Source organism: Tamandua tetradactyla, chromosome 5, assembly GCF_023851605.1.
Source record: "Tamandua tetradactyla isolate mTamTet1 chromosome 5, mTamTet1.pri, whole genome shotgun sequence".
Taxonomy (NCBI): Eukaryota; Metazoa; Chordata; class Mammalia; order Pilosa; family Myrmecophagidae; genus Tamandua; species Tamandua tetradactyla.
This window is the reverse complement of record NC_135331.1, coordinates 9545262-9561947: the sequence shown is the minus strand read 5'-3', so window position 1 is coordinate 9561947 and position 16686 is coordinate 9545262. Positions and strand designations below refer to the sequence as shown.

General features: G+C 40.2%; 1 protein-coding gene across 4 annotated transcripts in view; it reads right to left on the bottom strand.

Annotated features, from left to right (window-relative positions):
- Positions 1 to 16686, bottom strand: part of CLIP1 (CAP-Gly domain containing linker protein 1) — a 124631-nt gene that overhangs the window by 104435 nt on the left and 3510 nt on the right. The gene's annotated exons all lie outside the window — the stretch shown is intronic.

Here is a 16686-nt window from a genome sequence, read left to right as displayed (position 1 = left end):
ATGAGAACAACCTAAATGTCTATCGATAAGAATGATTAAATTAAGGACAGAAAATCCAAACGGTGTAATTACAATCAGCAGTTGTTTTTTTTTTTCAATGAAGAGCTACATTTACTAGCATAGAAATGCCCAAAAGTATAAAAAAGTATACTGTGAAATGGTACATGTAATATAATCCACTGGGTGTGTATATTTTAAATTTACATGCTATGGATACATCTCAGAAACAACATGTTGAACAAATGAAGAAAGACCCAAAAAGTACACACTGAATGAACCATAGTTATTTAAGGCTCAGATATAAGCCAAATGTATGTTAGAGTACAAAGTCAGGACAGGTGCTCCCCTGAGGTGGAGGGGTGCTGAGGCAGGTGATGGGGGTGCTCCTGGGCTGTGGTAATGTTCTATTTCTTTATCGAAATGCAAGTAATATGGATGTGTTCATTTTGTAAAAATTCATCAAGCTGTGCACTTTTGTGCCTTTTCTATACCTATGTTTGTGAATAAAGATATATATATAAATTTTTTTTGGGGGGGGTGCATGGTCCAGGAATCAAACCCAGGTCTCCCACATTGAAGGCGAGCATTCTACCACTGAACCACTAAAGATACTTTTTAAGTTTCAGGAAGGTTTTTCCTTTTCCCAGGCTCAAAAGATTTATGTAAGAAGTGTGCGAATAAGAAAAAAAAATGGTGCAAGATGTTTAGTGGAAGAGCACTGTGAGCAGCTCGTAACAAGATAGAACTTGTCACATTAAAAATAAAAAGGCTGAAAAGTACACCTTCTCTTATATGGTCACAAGCTAAGAATTCAGCAAAGAACATACAGTTCCAGGCATGGAAAGAAACATGTTGAGAAAGAACAGTTGAAAGTCTGTCAAATTTCTTAAGAACCTGAAATCACATCTTAGAAATAGCAATCAAATATACCCAAAAATGCTAAGAGGTTCAGGAAAACAGCAAGACCACTGAAATAATTAGTTACCCCAGGGATCCCAATCTGGAAATAGGAATCTCTCCAAGATTCAAACAAACCACAGCATCAAACCAAAGAATCTCACCACAAGACCAAAGCAATCTTCAACTAAACTGAGAAGATCCATGTAATATTTATGAGAACAAATAGAAAAACAGGCCATATAGAGGTGATAAGGATACAGATGGATTTGTTAAAGCAACTCTTCTGACCCTCCTTGAGTCTCCCGTTATTACCAAAATCAGCACAACTCTCTTTACAGTAATTCTTTAGGCATCAAATCCACAATATTTTCCATAAAAATATCTCCCATAATTCCTGCCATTCCCATTTCCTACTGATGACTGTGAGCTAGAGTCAGAGGGAGAATTGATGAGAGGAAGCTTCTCCAAGCACTGACTGCTCTCCTCAAGCCGTGAGTACCCAACACCATCATGCCTCAGGGGCTCCCATTTTTATCTCATAGAGGCCATCTGGCCAAGCACAAACCTACTACAGAAACCCCCTCCCTGCACTGCCTGCAAGGAGAGGAGGAACAGAAGGTACAGAGCACCACAGAGTATGGAGAAGGCAGGCTGATCTCCTGCCCCATGTGTATGTCTCAGCAGCAGCAGGAACCATAACACCAGCCCCTGGGGCCAGACTGGGAAAACTGTGGACCAATCCTCACATACCAATGGTCATATGGTAAAATGTTAGCATTTAACAAACAACAGGATTTTTTATGAATTAGGAAAATCCAGCAAAATATTTTAGATTTCTAAATTTAATTGCTTCAAATTAAGTAATTTTGAAATAAAAATATTTTATATTTCTAAGTCAAAGATTAAACAGGGCAGCATGTTAAAGTGAAAAACAAAATAAAACAAAAAAAGGCAGAATAGATCTTCTGGGAAGATGGCTGAATAGAATAGCCTGAGATTAGCCCTGCTCCACGGAAAAGTTAGGGAAGGGACAGGAGGGCAACTGAGGTGGCAATTCAGAAGTGTGGCTGACCTGGGAGAGCCTTTTGTACCACAGAGGACAGCCCTGGTTGCAGAGTCCAAGGAACTGAGAGGCAAAAAGCTGGGGCCTGGCGCAGAGGCGTGGAGCCCGGGGGAGTGCAAGGATAAGAGCCGGGGACAAGGAAGTAAGCCACTTCCTTGGGCACACTACCCTCACCAGCGCAGCCCCGTGACTGGTGACTCACCACACACACCACACACCTAAACCCCATCACCCTCTCTGATTTCCCGCACTCCAGGCACCCCCACCCCACCAGCCCCCAGTACACGTACCTGCTCCCCACCCCCACCCCAAGTGCAGCCCAACCCACCTCTCTTGTACTCCTGCCAAGCACTACTTCCCCCTCCCTGTTCTCTGTAGGCTGTTGCCAGTGCATACAGGCTGCGAGCACTAGGCTACCCTGCCTCTGCCCATAGTGTTGTACAGTCTCACTCCACCCCCCACCCCCCCCGAGCTCTGTGCATCCATTTACAGCACTTCCAGGCCTGTGCATGGGCCCCCAATCACATCATTCAGCTCTGGGAACCGCACTTAACAGCAGTCCTAGAACCGCGCATGTGCACAGCCCTCAGCCACACTTCCCAGCTCTGAGAAAGTGCTGACCTGTGCAGCTGGGTCACATCGGCCCCCAATTCACGAAGGTGTAATGTTAATCTGCTGCCACAGCTCTACATATGCACACAAAGGACCCCTTGCCTTAGACCAGCAAACACCAGAGTTACACCCCCCAGACTGGTGCACCCATACAGCCACATCCTCCCTGGTTGCTGGGCACCCATGTTCACCAGCATCAGCTTAACATCCCCAACCTGTACTTATACCTGCTCTGAAGAAAATCACCACACTGAGTGCTCCACCCCGTGCTCTGCTCCCTGCTATACAACCATTCCGCAAACACAAGGCCTTAGACTACTGAAAGAAATCAACTCCCAAAGTAAATCAATCAAGATAGTTATATGCCACGAAGACAGCAGAAGATCACTAAGCATATCACAATGCAGACAGATATAGCCCTGTCTAATGGCCAGATTAAAACACCAGAGGTGACACAGACTTTGGAACAACTAATCAAAGACGTTCATACAAGTCTACTTAATAAAATAAGTGGGACAGCAAATGATATAAAGGAGATCAAGAAGACAGGAGAAGAGCATAAAGAGGAATTTGAAAGAATAAATAGAAAAATGGTGGAAATCACGTAGTTTAAAGACTGTTGACCAAATAAAAAACATACCAGAGGCATACAACACCAGATTTGAAGAGACAGAAGAAAGAATACGTGAACTAGAGGACAGGATAACTGACTTTGAAGACTCTAAACAGCAGATAGCAAAAAAGATGGAAAAAATTGAATGGGAACTCGGGGAAATGATCGACAAAACAAAGCGCACAAATATAAGAATCACTGGTGTCCCAGAAGGAAAAGAGAGCAGTAAGGCACTAGGAAGAGTAGTCGAGGCCATAATGGGGGAAAACTTTTCAACTCTCAAAAACGACATAAATATACAAGTCAAAGAAGTCCAACGAACTCCAAACAGAACAAATCCAAATAGGCCTTTCCCAAGGCAGGTACTAATCAGTCTGTCAAATGTTGAAGAGAAGCAGAAAATCCGTAAAGGGGCAACAGAAAAACAATCTAATACATACAAGGGAGACCAAATAAGATTGAGTTTAAACTACTCAATTAGCACACTGGAGGCAAGAAGGTAATCATATGATATATTCAAGATCCTGAAAGAGAAAAACTTCCAGCCAAGAATTCTGTACCCAGCCAAATTATCCTTCAAAACTGAGGAAGAGATTAAAGTTTTCACAGACAAATAAATCCTAAAAGAAGAGACTGGCCCTACAAGAAATACTAAAAGGAGTTCTGCTGGCTGAAAAAAAAAAAGACAGGAGAGGGAGGTCTGGAGAAGGGCACAGAATTGAAGTGTACTACAAAGAGTAGTTTAAAGAATGCAAAGAGAAAGAGGGAAAATAATATATAGGTCTGATAAATAAAATAAAAAAGGTAAGATGGTGGATTCAAGAAATGTATTTTCAGTAATAACTTTGAATGTTAATGGACTAAATTTACCAATTAAAAGATACAGATTGGCAGAATGGATTAAGAAACATAATCCAGCTATATGCTACTTACAAGAGACTCATCTTAGACACAAGGATACAAATAGGTGAAAGTGAAAGGATGGAAAAAGGTGTTCCATGCAAGCTGTAACCAAAAGAAAGCAGGAGGACGTATACTAATATCTGACAAAACAGACTTTAAATATAAAGACAGCATAAGGGATAAAGAAGCACACTCTATACTAATTAAAGGGCCAATTCACCAAGAAGATATAACAATCATAAATGTTTAAGCTCCCAATCAAGGAGCTCCAATGTACATGAGACAGACACTGGCAAAACTGAAGGGAGTGATAGATGTTCAGCAATAATAGTAGGAGACTTCAATACACCACTGTCCTCTATAGATAGAACAACCAGACAGAAGATCAACAAGGAAATAGAGAAGTTAAATAACCTGATAAATGAATCAGACCTAACAGACAGGTCATTGTACCCCAAAGCACAAGGATATACATTCTTCTCTAGTGCTCGTGGAACATTCTCCAGGATAGAGCATATGCTGGGGCATAAAACAGGTCTTTATAAATTTTAAAACATTTATATTCTAGTTCGCTAGCTGCCAGAATGTAACACACCAGAGACGGACTGGGTTTCAGTAAAAGAGGATTTATTGACTTAACATATAGTTCTTCAGAGGAAAGGCAGCTAACTTTCAACAGAGGTTCTTTTTTACGTGGGAAGGCAAAGGGTTATCTCTGCTGGCATTCTCTCCAAGCCTCTGGGTTCCAACACCTTTCCCCGGGGGGATTCCTTTCTGAATCTCAAAAGGCCTGGACTGAGCTGCGAGGGCTGAGACTAGGTATGCTGAGCTGCTTTTGCTGTGCTATGTTGAGTTCTCTCATTTAAGCACCAGCCAATTAAATCAAACATCATTCATTGCAGCAGGCACACCTCCTAGCCAACTGAAGATGCAATCAGAAACAGATGAGGTTCACATGCCATTGGCTCATGTCCACAGCAATAGAACTAGGCACCTTCACCTAGCCAAGATAACACCTGAACCTAACTACAATATGCCCACCCCTTGTCAACTTGGCAATTACATGCATCACCTTAAACAATATTAAAGTGTAAAAAATTCTCTTCTGGCTGTGGACCTATGAATTTCAAAACAAGTTATCTGGTGCCAATATGCAAAGGAGGAACAGTCACAGGATCTATAGGGAGAAATTGGAAGGAAAACCTGCATGGCAAACACGATTATATTTCAAAGACTGAAAGTCATTTATCCTTCAGCTTTAGAAAGTGGCAGGCCCACCCTTTCCAAGGGCATATGCAGTGGCCTGCCTCTTTCTGAATCAACCTCAGGGAACATTGAGGAGACCACTTTTTTCTCGGCTCCACCCTCTCCAAGCATTACGGCCACACCTGGGGTCTCTGCCATTTCTGGGGCACATGCTCAAACCCTCCATGTGGTGGCAGCCAGTCTCTCCCCAGTCCTCAAAGAGCATGCTATACCTTCTCCAAGGTCTGAGGTGGCACAGCTCTTCCACTGCAATGAGGTGGGAGACAGCCTCTACATTCAGGGCAAATTCACCCTCTCCATGTATATGGGTGGGTCCACTATCCTGGCCGAGGTTTCTTGGCTTCAGACCTGAGCTTCCATGGTTCTCACTCTGCAAACTCCAATTTGTCCCTTTTGTGACTCCTCTGTACAGACTAGCAGTGGTTCCATTTACATCAACAGTCTCTTCAAGCACTCCAGGACTTCTCCATCATTCTTCTCAGTTCCTCCAAAATCTTCCCCTTATCCATCCAAAAAAAATGTTCCAATATATCTGGTATTTGCAAATTGCAGCAGCACCCCACTCCTGGTACCAAATCTGTTCTAGTTTGCTAGCTGCCAGAATGCAACACACCAGAGACAGATTGGGTTTCAGTAAAAGGGGATTTATTGATTTAACATATAGTTCTTCAGAGGAAAGGCAGCTACCTTTCAACTGAGGTTCTTTCTTATGTGGGAAGGCACAAGGTGATCTCTGCCGGTCTTCTCTCCAAACCTCTGGGTTCCAACACCTTTCCTTGAGGTGATTCCTTTCTGCATCTCCAAAGGCCTGTACTGAGCTGCGAGTGCTGAGATGAGGTATGCTGAGCTGATTTTGCTGTGCTACGTTGAGCTCTCTCAGTTAAGCACCAGCCAATTAAATCAAATATCATTCACTGCAGCAGGCACATCTCCTAGATGACTGCAGATGTAGTCAGCAACAGATGAGGTTCACATGCCATTGGCTCATGTCCACAGCAATAGAACTAGGCACCTTCACCTAGCCAAGCTGTCACCTGAACCTAACTACCACAACTGTTATATAAATAAATAATAGGGGGAACAAATGTTAAAATAAATTTAGTAGATTGAAATGCTAGTGTTCAATGAAAGGGAGGGATAAGGAGTATGGTATGTATGAATTTTTTTCTTTTTTCTTTTTAATTTCTTTTTCTGAATTGATGCAAATGTTCTAAGAAATGATCATGATGAATATACAACTATGTGATAGAAAAAAAGAATGTTCATATTGTATGTTGATTAGTTTTATTAATTAAAATTTTTAAAAATGTAAATATTTTTTAAAAACTATTGCTTTTTTAATTCTTTGCTTTGTATATATGTTATACTATACAGAAAAAGGGCAAACAAACAGGAACTGGAGAAAAGAAGACAAAGTGATATGAGTTACAAGCTATCTGACCTGTCAGAGTCAAGGCACTTTTTCCCTTTATAGGTCTCAGCATTACAAATAAAATGGATCTCAAAAGACCCTTTCCAGCTCTAAAATACTGTGATTCTAAGATACTTCTGTAATTTCTTCTAGAAATACTAATCAAAGGAAGTAAATAATTGTATTGCTTTCAGTAACACCTCATAAAACTTAAGACTCTGCAAGATTCAAATTAATTTAAATTCTTCCTCAACCAAAGGCCAGTCAATCCCTCCTGCTGTGTATGCTTAGGGTGCCACCCCCTTGCCATTTCCCCAGGAGCCTCAATTCACAAGTAATCCTTTCTCTCTACTGCACCTTCAACCTGTGTCTCTAATCTAGATCATTTTAGTGAGGATATAAACCCTTTGGACTCTGGTATCTTAAAAGGAAAAACATATACTTTAGATTCAGCATCAGCCTGATCACTCTACTCTCCTTCACAATCCAATCTCTTAAAAGAGTGGTAACCCCAAATCCATTCTTACCCATCTCCAATTCATTCTCTACATAGCAGGGATTTTTTTCAAACTACAAACCCAATCACATCCCTCTCCTTGCTCTAAAGGTCAAAATCAAAATCTTTAATACAACCTATCTTTTGTCACCAGTCCCTGCAGACCCCACCTACTTAATGAGTCTCAATTCATGAATTTGGGGAGTGGCACAGGCCTCTTCCTCAAACGTGCTAACTTCCTCCCACCTTAAGGGAGTTTGTCCCTACTACTCCCTCTGCTACAATGTTCCCTCATACCATCACCACTTTCTTCTGCCTGTTCAATTCCTCCTCTTCTTCAGGTTCACTTTAATTCTTACTTCCTTATGGAAGCTGTTTGTAATAAACTGAACCACCGGTCATGTCATTTTCCATCTTTTAGTGTCCAGGCAGCACACCACATGACTACATTTTAATCAACTGTTTCTCAGCTTGGTTGGTGGGAAGTAAGAATTTTCTGCTTTGAAAGTGTGCATATGCTTTCTCAAATGGGCTAGAAGCCATTTACAGTTTAGCATGTAAAATGGCATTGCATATAACCTAAAATCTAATCTATATAGCAGTCCTGCGCCAAGGAAACAAGTCTCTGATTTAATGAAAGCTAACCAGACAAATAAGTAACAAAAGTCTTAAAAAAATTTTAACCTAGTAATTCTACTTCTAGAAATTTATTTGTAGTAAGAGATACACACACAAAAAAACTGCACAGGGGGTGGTAAACAAAAAATCCATGTTGCAATGAAAGAGCATGTTAGGTCGGAGGAACGGGGAAGGGCACTGCAACTGGAGCTGTGGAGACTGTGTCGCCCCTCCCAACCTGACTTCTGGAATTAATGAACTGCCCCTTCCGGACGTCACCTGACCTCCATCCTTAAAAGCTGCCAGTGCTGAAGCCTGCGTGTGCACTCACCTCCCTCCATCTTGGGTTTGGTGAGTTCTGCCTGGAAGCACAGAAATACCCCCCAGACACTTTAAATTTCCTGGTCTATCTTTCGTCTTTCTCACCCTTTCACTTCCTAAACCTTTCAGAGCAGTTGTGCCAAATTCAAAATTGATTCAGCAAATTAGTATTAGCAAAATAAACAAGTTCAAGGTTAAGCCACATAGCACAAACACTGCTTGTGAATGCTCTAAATTCTGAAGCATTATTCTTTGAAATTCAGGATTATTTTAATTGGAAGAGGGAACCTATTGGTCTTGAAACTCTGGGGTCCACAAAGAATCCCTAGAAGGTAACAGCTTTTAAAGGGCTCCCACAGGTATATGGAAGCTATGGGATTTATGAAGCTATGAGAGTGGGAGTTCCTAGAATCTGCCATATGTTCTATAGAACTGTGGGTCACTAAATGACTTCCTTTCTCTGGGCTTAAGTTTATTTGTAACCCAAAAAAATTACAAAGAATATTTTGATTTTAAAATTATACTAACACTCATCAATTCCACAGGACAGGCTCTGGAGTAAAAACATCAAAATTTAAATTCTAGATACATTCAACACAGCTGTGAGACCTTGGGCGAGTGACTTCACTTCTCAGAGACTCAGTTTCCTTATCAATTACATGGGGTTCCCCACAAACATTGCCAGAACATTAAATGATATACTCTAAATGCTAACAGTCACTCTTGTTTTTCTATAATATCATTGGAACTCATGAGGCCCTATGGAATTTTTTTTTCCCTATGGAATTCTATAGTTGCTGGAGAGATATAGAACAAACTAGGTTAAAGGTTTCTGACAAACTTTATGCCTTGAATTGAACTGATTAAAGTACTGAACAGAGTAAAATAGTAAAACTTTAAATTTTCATCAAAATGGTGCTTTACTCTTTCTCCGCCGGCCCGCCGCGCGGCGCCCACGCCCCGCGGCGCCCACGCCCCGCAGCAGCCGAACCGCCCGCCCTCCTTCTCCCCCCTCTTCCCCCTCCTGCTCCGGCGGCTCTCCAACCAGCACGGTGCCCTCTTCCCCCGCCTTCACCGGCTCCTCCGCCACCAGCCTCGACAGCCTTGCCGCCCTTACCTTTCCTCCTCCAGAACAGCTACTGGGGGAGTGGAGATAATACAGAGCAGCTCCCGGAGCCACGAGGGAGATCAAAGGGACGGCGTACCCCATCCTGGAACGGCTGACTATCTGGGAGAACCAGCTCCGGTGAGATCACCAAGGGGCACGGGCTTTCCTGGGTGGGACGGCAAGCGACCGGAGTCCCTCCCTTCCACCTTCCCAGGCCAGCTGGTAGAATTGGACAGGCGGTCCCCTTAGGGCGCGGCGGCTGGTGCCCCCACCACGCGAGGCCCCCCGGACCAACTGAGATAGTTGGGTCGGAAATCCCCAGACTGCGAAGAACAGTGACCGGGGGATCCCTTCCAAACATGTGACTCCCCCGTCCAGCTGGGAACAGTGCACTCTCCTGGGCTGCGACAGCTGGCGCCCTCCCGCCACGCTTGGCGTCCCGGGCCGACTAGCTAATTCGGACGGACGCTCTCCCGTGCTGCGGCGGCCGGCGACCCTCCCTGCATTCGGAACCCCAGGCCGGCTGGCATTCTTCCAAGACGCTTTGGCTGCCGAACCTCCCCTACAGCGAGAATTTTCCAGAGTTTAAGGACCCACAACAACTTTCACTGGTGGAACCCATAGACAAACGTGTGCCACGAGCGCCACCTACTGGGCAGGATAAGAAAAACAGAACCCGGAGATTGCACAGAAAAATCTTTCAACCTGTGGGGTCGAACACCCAGGGAAATCTGACTAAATGCCCAGACGCCAGCAGAAGATAACGGATCACGCTCAGAAAATTGAACATATGGCCCAGTCAAACGAAGAAACCAATAGTTCAAATGAGATACAGGAGCTGAAACAACTAATGCTGAATATCCGAACAGAAATGGAAAACCTCTTCAAAAACGAAATCGATAAATTGAGGGAGGACATGAAGAAGACATGGGCTGAACATAAAGAAGAAATAGAAAAACTGAAAAAACAAATCACAGAACTTATAGAAGTGAAAGATAAAGTAGAAAAGATGGAAAAAACAGTGGATACGTACAATGACAGATTTAAAGAGACAGAAGATAGAATTAGTGATTTGGAGGATGAAACATCTGAATTCCAAAAAGAAACAGAAACTATCCGGAAAAGAATGGAAAAATTTGAACAAGGTATCAGGGAACTCAAGGACAATGTGAACCGTACAAATATACGTGTAGTGGGTGTCCCAGAAGGAGAAGAGAAGGGAAAAGGAGGAGAAAAACTAATGGAAGAAATTATCACTGAAAATTTCCCAACTCTTATGAAAGACCTAAAATTACAGATCCAAGAAGTGCAGCGCACCCCAAAGAGATTAGACACAAATAGGCGTTCCCCAAGACACTTACTAGTTAGAATGTCAGAGGTCAAAGAGAAAGAGAGGATCTTGAAAGCAGCGAGAGAAAAACAATCTGTCACATACAAGGGAAACCCAATAAGACTATGTGTAGATTTCTCAGCAGAAACCATGGAAGCTAGAAGACAGTGGGATGATATATTTAAGTTACTAAAAGAGAAAAACTGCCAGCCAAGACTCCTATATCCAGCAAAATTGTCCTTCAAAAATGAGGGAGAAATTAAACCATTCTCAGACAAAAAGTCACTGAGAGAATTTGTGACCAAGAGACCAGCTCTACAAGAAATACTAAAGGGAGCACTAGAGTCAGATATGAAAAGACAGAAGAGAGAGGCATGGAGAAAAGTGTAGAAAGAAGGAAAGTCAGATATGATATATATAATACAAAAGCCAAAATGGTAGAGGAAAATATTATCCAAACTGTAATAACTCTAAATGTTAATGGACTGAATTCCCCAATCAAAAGACATAGACTGGCAGAATGGATTAAAAAACAGGATCCTTCTATATGCTGTCTACAGGAAACACATCTTAGACACAAAGATAAATATAGGTTGAAAGTGAAAGGTTGGGAAAAGATATTTCATGCAAATAACAACCAGAAAAGAGCAGGAGTGGCTATACTAATATCCAACATGTTAGACTTCAAATGTAAAACAGTTAAAAGAGACAAAGAAGGACACTATATACTATTAAAAGGAACAATTAAGCAAGAAGACATAACAATCATAAATATTTACGCACCGAACCAGAATGCCCCAAAATACGTGAGGAATACACTGCAAACACTGAAAAGGGAAATAGACACATATACCATAATAGTTGGAGACTTCAATTCACCACTCTCATCAATGGACAGAACATCTAGACAGAGGATCAATAAAGAAATAGAGAACCTGAATATTACTATAAATGAGCTTGACTTAACAGACATTTATAGGACATTACATCCCACAACAGCAGGATACACCTTTTTTTCAAGTGCTCATGGATCATTCTCAAAGATAGACCATATGCTGGGTCACAAAGCAAGTCTTAACAAATTTAAAAAGATTGAAATCATACACAACACTTTCTCGGATCATAAAGGAATGAAGTTGGAAATCAATAATAGGAGGAGTGCCAGAAAATTCATAAATACATGGAGGCTCAACAACACACTCTTAAACAACAAGTGGGTCAAAGAAGAAATTGCAAGAGAAATTAGTAAATACCTAGAGGCAAATGAAAATGAAGACACATCATATCAAAACTTATGGGACGCAGCAAAGGCAGTGCTAAGAGGGAAATTTATTGCCCTAAATGCCTTTATCAGAAAAGAAGAAAAGGCAAAAATGCAGGAATTAACTGTCCACTTGGAAGAACTGGAGAAAGAACAGCAAACTAATCCCAAAGCAAGCAAAAGGAAAGAAATAACAAAGATTAGAGCAGAAATAAATGAAATTGAAAACATGAAAACAATAGAGAAAATCAATAAGACCAGAAGTTGGTTCTATGAGAAAATCAACAAGATTGATGGGCCCTTAGCAAGATTGACAAAAAGAAAAAGAGAGAGGATGCAAATAAATAAGATTAGAAATGGAAGAGGAGACATAACTACTGACCTCACAGAAATAAAGGAGGTAATAACAGGATACTATGAACAACTTTACGCTAATAAATACAACAATTTAGATGAAATGGACGGGTTCCTGGAAAGACATGAACAACCAACTTTGACTCAAGAAGAAATAGACGACCTCAACAAACCAATCACAAGTAAAGAGATTGAATTAGTTATTCAAAAGCTCCCTAAAAAGAAAAGTCCAGGACCAGACGGCTTCACATGTGAATTCTATCAAACATTCCAGAAAGAATTAGTACCTACTCTCCTCAAACTCTTCAACATAATCGAAGTGGAGGGAAAACTACCTAATTCATTCTATGAAGCCAACATCACCCTCATACCAAAACCAGGCAAAGATATTACAAAAAAAGAAAACTACAGACCAATCTCTCTAATGAACATAGATGCAAAAATCCTCAATAAAATTCTAGCAAATCGTATCCAACAACACATTAAAAGAATTATACATCATGACCAAGTAGGATTCATCCCAGGTATGCAAGGATGGTTCAACATAAGAAAATCAATTAATGTAATACACCATATCAACAAATCAAAGCAGAAAAATCACATGATCATCTCAATTGATGCAGAGAAGGCATTTGACAAGATTCAACATCCTTTCCTGTTGAAAACACTTCAAAAGATAGGAATACAAGGGAACTTCCTTAAAATGATAGAGGGAATATATGAAAAACCCACAGCTAATATCATCCTCAATGGGGAAAAATTGAAAACTTTCCCCCTAAGATCAGGAACAAGACAAGGATGTCCACTATCACCACTATTATTCAACATTGTGTTGGAAGTTCTAGCCAGAGCAATTAGGCAAGAAAAAGAAATACAAGGTATCAAAATTGGAAAGGAAGAAGTAAAACTATCACTGTTTGCAGACGATATGATACTATACGTAGAAAACCCAGAAAAATCCACAACAAAATTACTAGAGCTAATAAATGAGTACAGCAAAGTAGCAGGCTACAAGATCAACATTCAAAAATCTGTAGCATTTCTATACACTAGTAATGAACAAGCTGAGGCGGAAATCAAGAAACGAATCCCATTTACAATCGCAACTAAAAGAATAAAATACCTAGGAATAAATTTAACCAAAGAGACAAAAAACCTATATAAAGAAAACTACAAAAAACTGCTAAAAGAAATCACAGAAGACCTAAATAGATGGACGGGCATACCGTGTTCATGGATTGGAAGACTAAATATAATTAAGATGTCAATCCTACCTAAACTCATCTACAGATTCAATGCAATACCAATCAAAATCCCAACAACTTATTTTTCAGAAATAGAAAAACCAATAAGCAAATTTATCTGGAAGGGCAGGTTGCCCCGAATTGCTAAAAACATCTTGAGGAAAAAAAACGAAGCTGGAGGTCTCGCAATGCCGGACTTTAAGGCATATTATGAAGCCACAGTGGTCAAAACAGCATGGTATTGGCATAAAGATAGATATATCGACCAATGGAATCGAATAGAGTGCTCAGATATAGACCCTCTCATCTATGGACATTTGATCTTTGATAAGGCAGTCAAGCCAACTCACCTGGGACAGAACAGTCTCTTCAATAAATGGTGCCTAGAGAACTGGATATCCATAAGTAAAAGAATGAAAGAAGACCCGTATCTCACACCTTATACAAAAATTAACTCAAAATGGATCAAAGATCTAAACATTAGGTCTAAGACCATAAAACAGTTAGAGGAAAATGTAGGGAGATATCTTACGAATCTTACAACTGGAGGCGGTTTTATGGACCTTAAACCTAAAGCAAGAGCACTGAAGAAAGAAAGAAATAAATGGGAGCTCCTCAAAATTAAACACTTTTGTGCATCAAAGAACTTCATCAAGAAAGTAGAAAGACAGCCTACACAATGGGAGACAATATTTGGAAACGACATATCAGATAAAGGTCTAGTATCCAGAATATATAAAGAGATTGTCCAACTCAACAACAAAAAGACAGCCAACCCAATTACAAAATGGGAAAAAGACTTGAACAGACACCTACCAGAAGAAGAAATACGGATGGCCAAGAGGCACATGAAGAGATGCTCAATGTCCCTGGCCATTAGAGAAATGCAAATCAAAACCACAATGAGATATCATCTCACACCCACCAGAATGGCCATTATCAACAAAACAGAAAATGACAAGTGCTGGAGAGGATGCGGAGAAAGAGGCACACTTATCCACTGTTGGTGGGAATGTCAAATGGTGCAACCACTGTGGAAGGCAGTTTGGCGGTTCCTCAAAAAGCTGAATATAGAATTGCCATACGACCCAGCAATACCATTGCTGGGTATCTACTCAAAGGACTTAAGGGCAAAGACACAAACGGACATTTGCACACCAATGTTTATAGCAGCATTATTTACAATTGCAAAGAGATGGAAACAGCCAAAATCTCCATCAACAGAAGAGTGGCTAAACAAACTGTGGTATATACATACGATGGAATATTATGCAGCTTTAAGACAAGATAAACTTATGAACCATGTAATAACATGGATGGACCTAGAAAATATTATGCTGAGTGAATCCAGCCAAAAACTAAAGGACAAATACTGTATGGTCCCACTGATGTGAACGGACATTTGAGAATAAACTTGAAATATGTCACTGGTAACAGAGTTCAGCAGAAGTTAGAAACAGGGTAAGACAATGGGTAATTGAAGCTGAAGGGATACAGACTGTGCAACAGGACTAGATACAAAAAACTCAAAAATGGACAGCACAATAATACCTAATTGTAAAGTAATCATGTTAAAACACTGAATGAAGCTGCATCTGAGCTATAGGGTTTTTTTTGTTTTTGTTTGCTTGTTTGTTTGTTTGTTGTTGTTGTTTTTTACTATTATTACTACTTTTATTTCTTTTCTTTATATTAACATTTTATATCTTTTTCTGTTGTGTTGCTAGTTCCTCTAAACCGATGCAAATGTACTAAGAAACGATGATCATGCATCTATGTGATGATGTTAAGAATTACTAAGTGCATATGTAGAACGGTATGATTTCTAAATGCTGTGTTAATTTCTTTTTTTCTTAAAAAAAAAAAAGAATACATGCACATTGTAGAAAAGTTGAAAAAAAAAAACCTACAATAAAAAAGTAGAGAGAAAAAGGGAAAAAAAAAAAAAAATGGTGCTTTAGTTTCAACAGTGAGAAAAAAGGTTACTGGTATTTACTGCGGACCAAGCACTTGCTAAGAATTTTATATGTATTATCTAATTTAATTCTCACACAATGTTATGAAGTTAGTACTATTATATTAACTTCACTTTTAAAGGTGAGGAAACTAAGAAGTTCAACAACTGCCTGAGGCAAAAATGGGACTCAATGAATAAATAAGTATTTGCAAAGGCCCCTTGGGGGGATGGCAACTAAGGGGGAAAATTCAACTTCCCCATATGGAGAATTCCTGATATCCTCACAAGCAGTGGGGACAACCAAAGCAATAGGCTGAGCCCTCAATGTTGGGGGTTGTTCATATGAAACTTAACCCCTCAAAGGATAAGTCAAGCCTACTTAAAATTAAGCCTAAGAATCACCCACAAGAGAACCTGTTTTGTTGCAAAGATGTGGCCTCTCTTTCCAGCCAACCCAACAAGCAAACTCACTGCCCTCCCCCTGTCTACATGGGACATGACTCCCAGGAGTGTGGACCTTCCTGGCAACGTGGGACAGAAATCCTCAGCATCAAGGGATTGATAAACCCTTCTTGACAAAAAGAGGTAAGAGCTAAATGAGACAAAATAAAGTGTCAATGGCTGAGAGATTCCATACAGAGTCAAGAGGTCATCCTGGAGGGTATTATTACACATTAAATAGATATCACCTTGTTAGTCAAGATGTAATGGAGAGGCTGGAGGGAATTGCCTGAAAATGTAGAGCTGTGTTCCAGTAGCCATGTTTCTTGAAGATGATTGTATAATAACAATGTGACTGTGTGATTGTGAAAACCTTGTGTCTGATGCTCCTTTTATCTACCTTATCAACAGACGAGTAAAACATATGGAATAAAAATAAATAATAGGGGGGAACAAATGTTACAATAAATTTAGATCAAAATGCTAGTGATCAATGAAAGGGAGGGGTAAGGGATATGGTATGTATGAATTTTTTTCTGTTGTCTTTTTATTTCTTTTTCTGAATTGATTGAAATGTTCTAAGAAATGATCATGATGATGAATATGCAACTATATGTTGATATTGCAAATTACTGATTATATATATTGAACGGAATGATTATAATTTAAGAATATTTGCATTTGTTACATTTTTTAAAAAATTAATAAAAAACAAACAGGGAAAAAATGGGACTCAAGTGTTTAAGCATTATGCTATGCTGCCTCTTTGGTTTTAAAAATAAACAAAT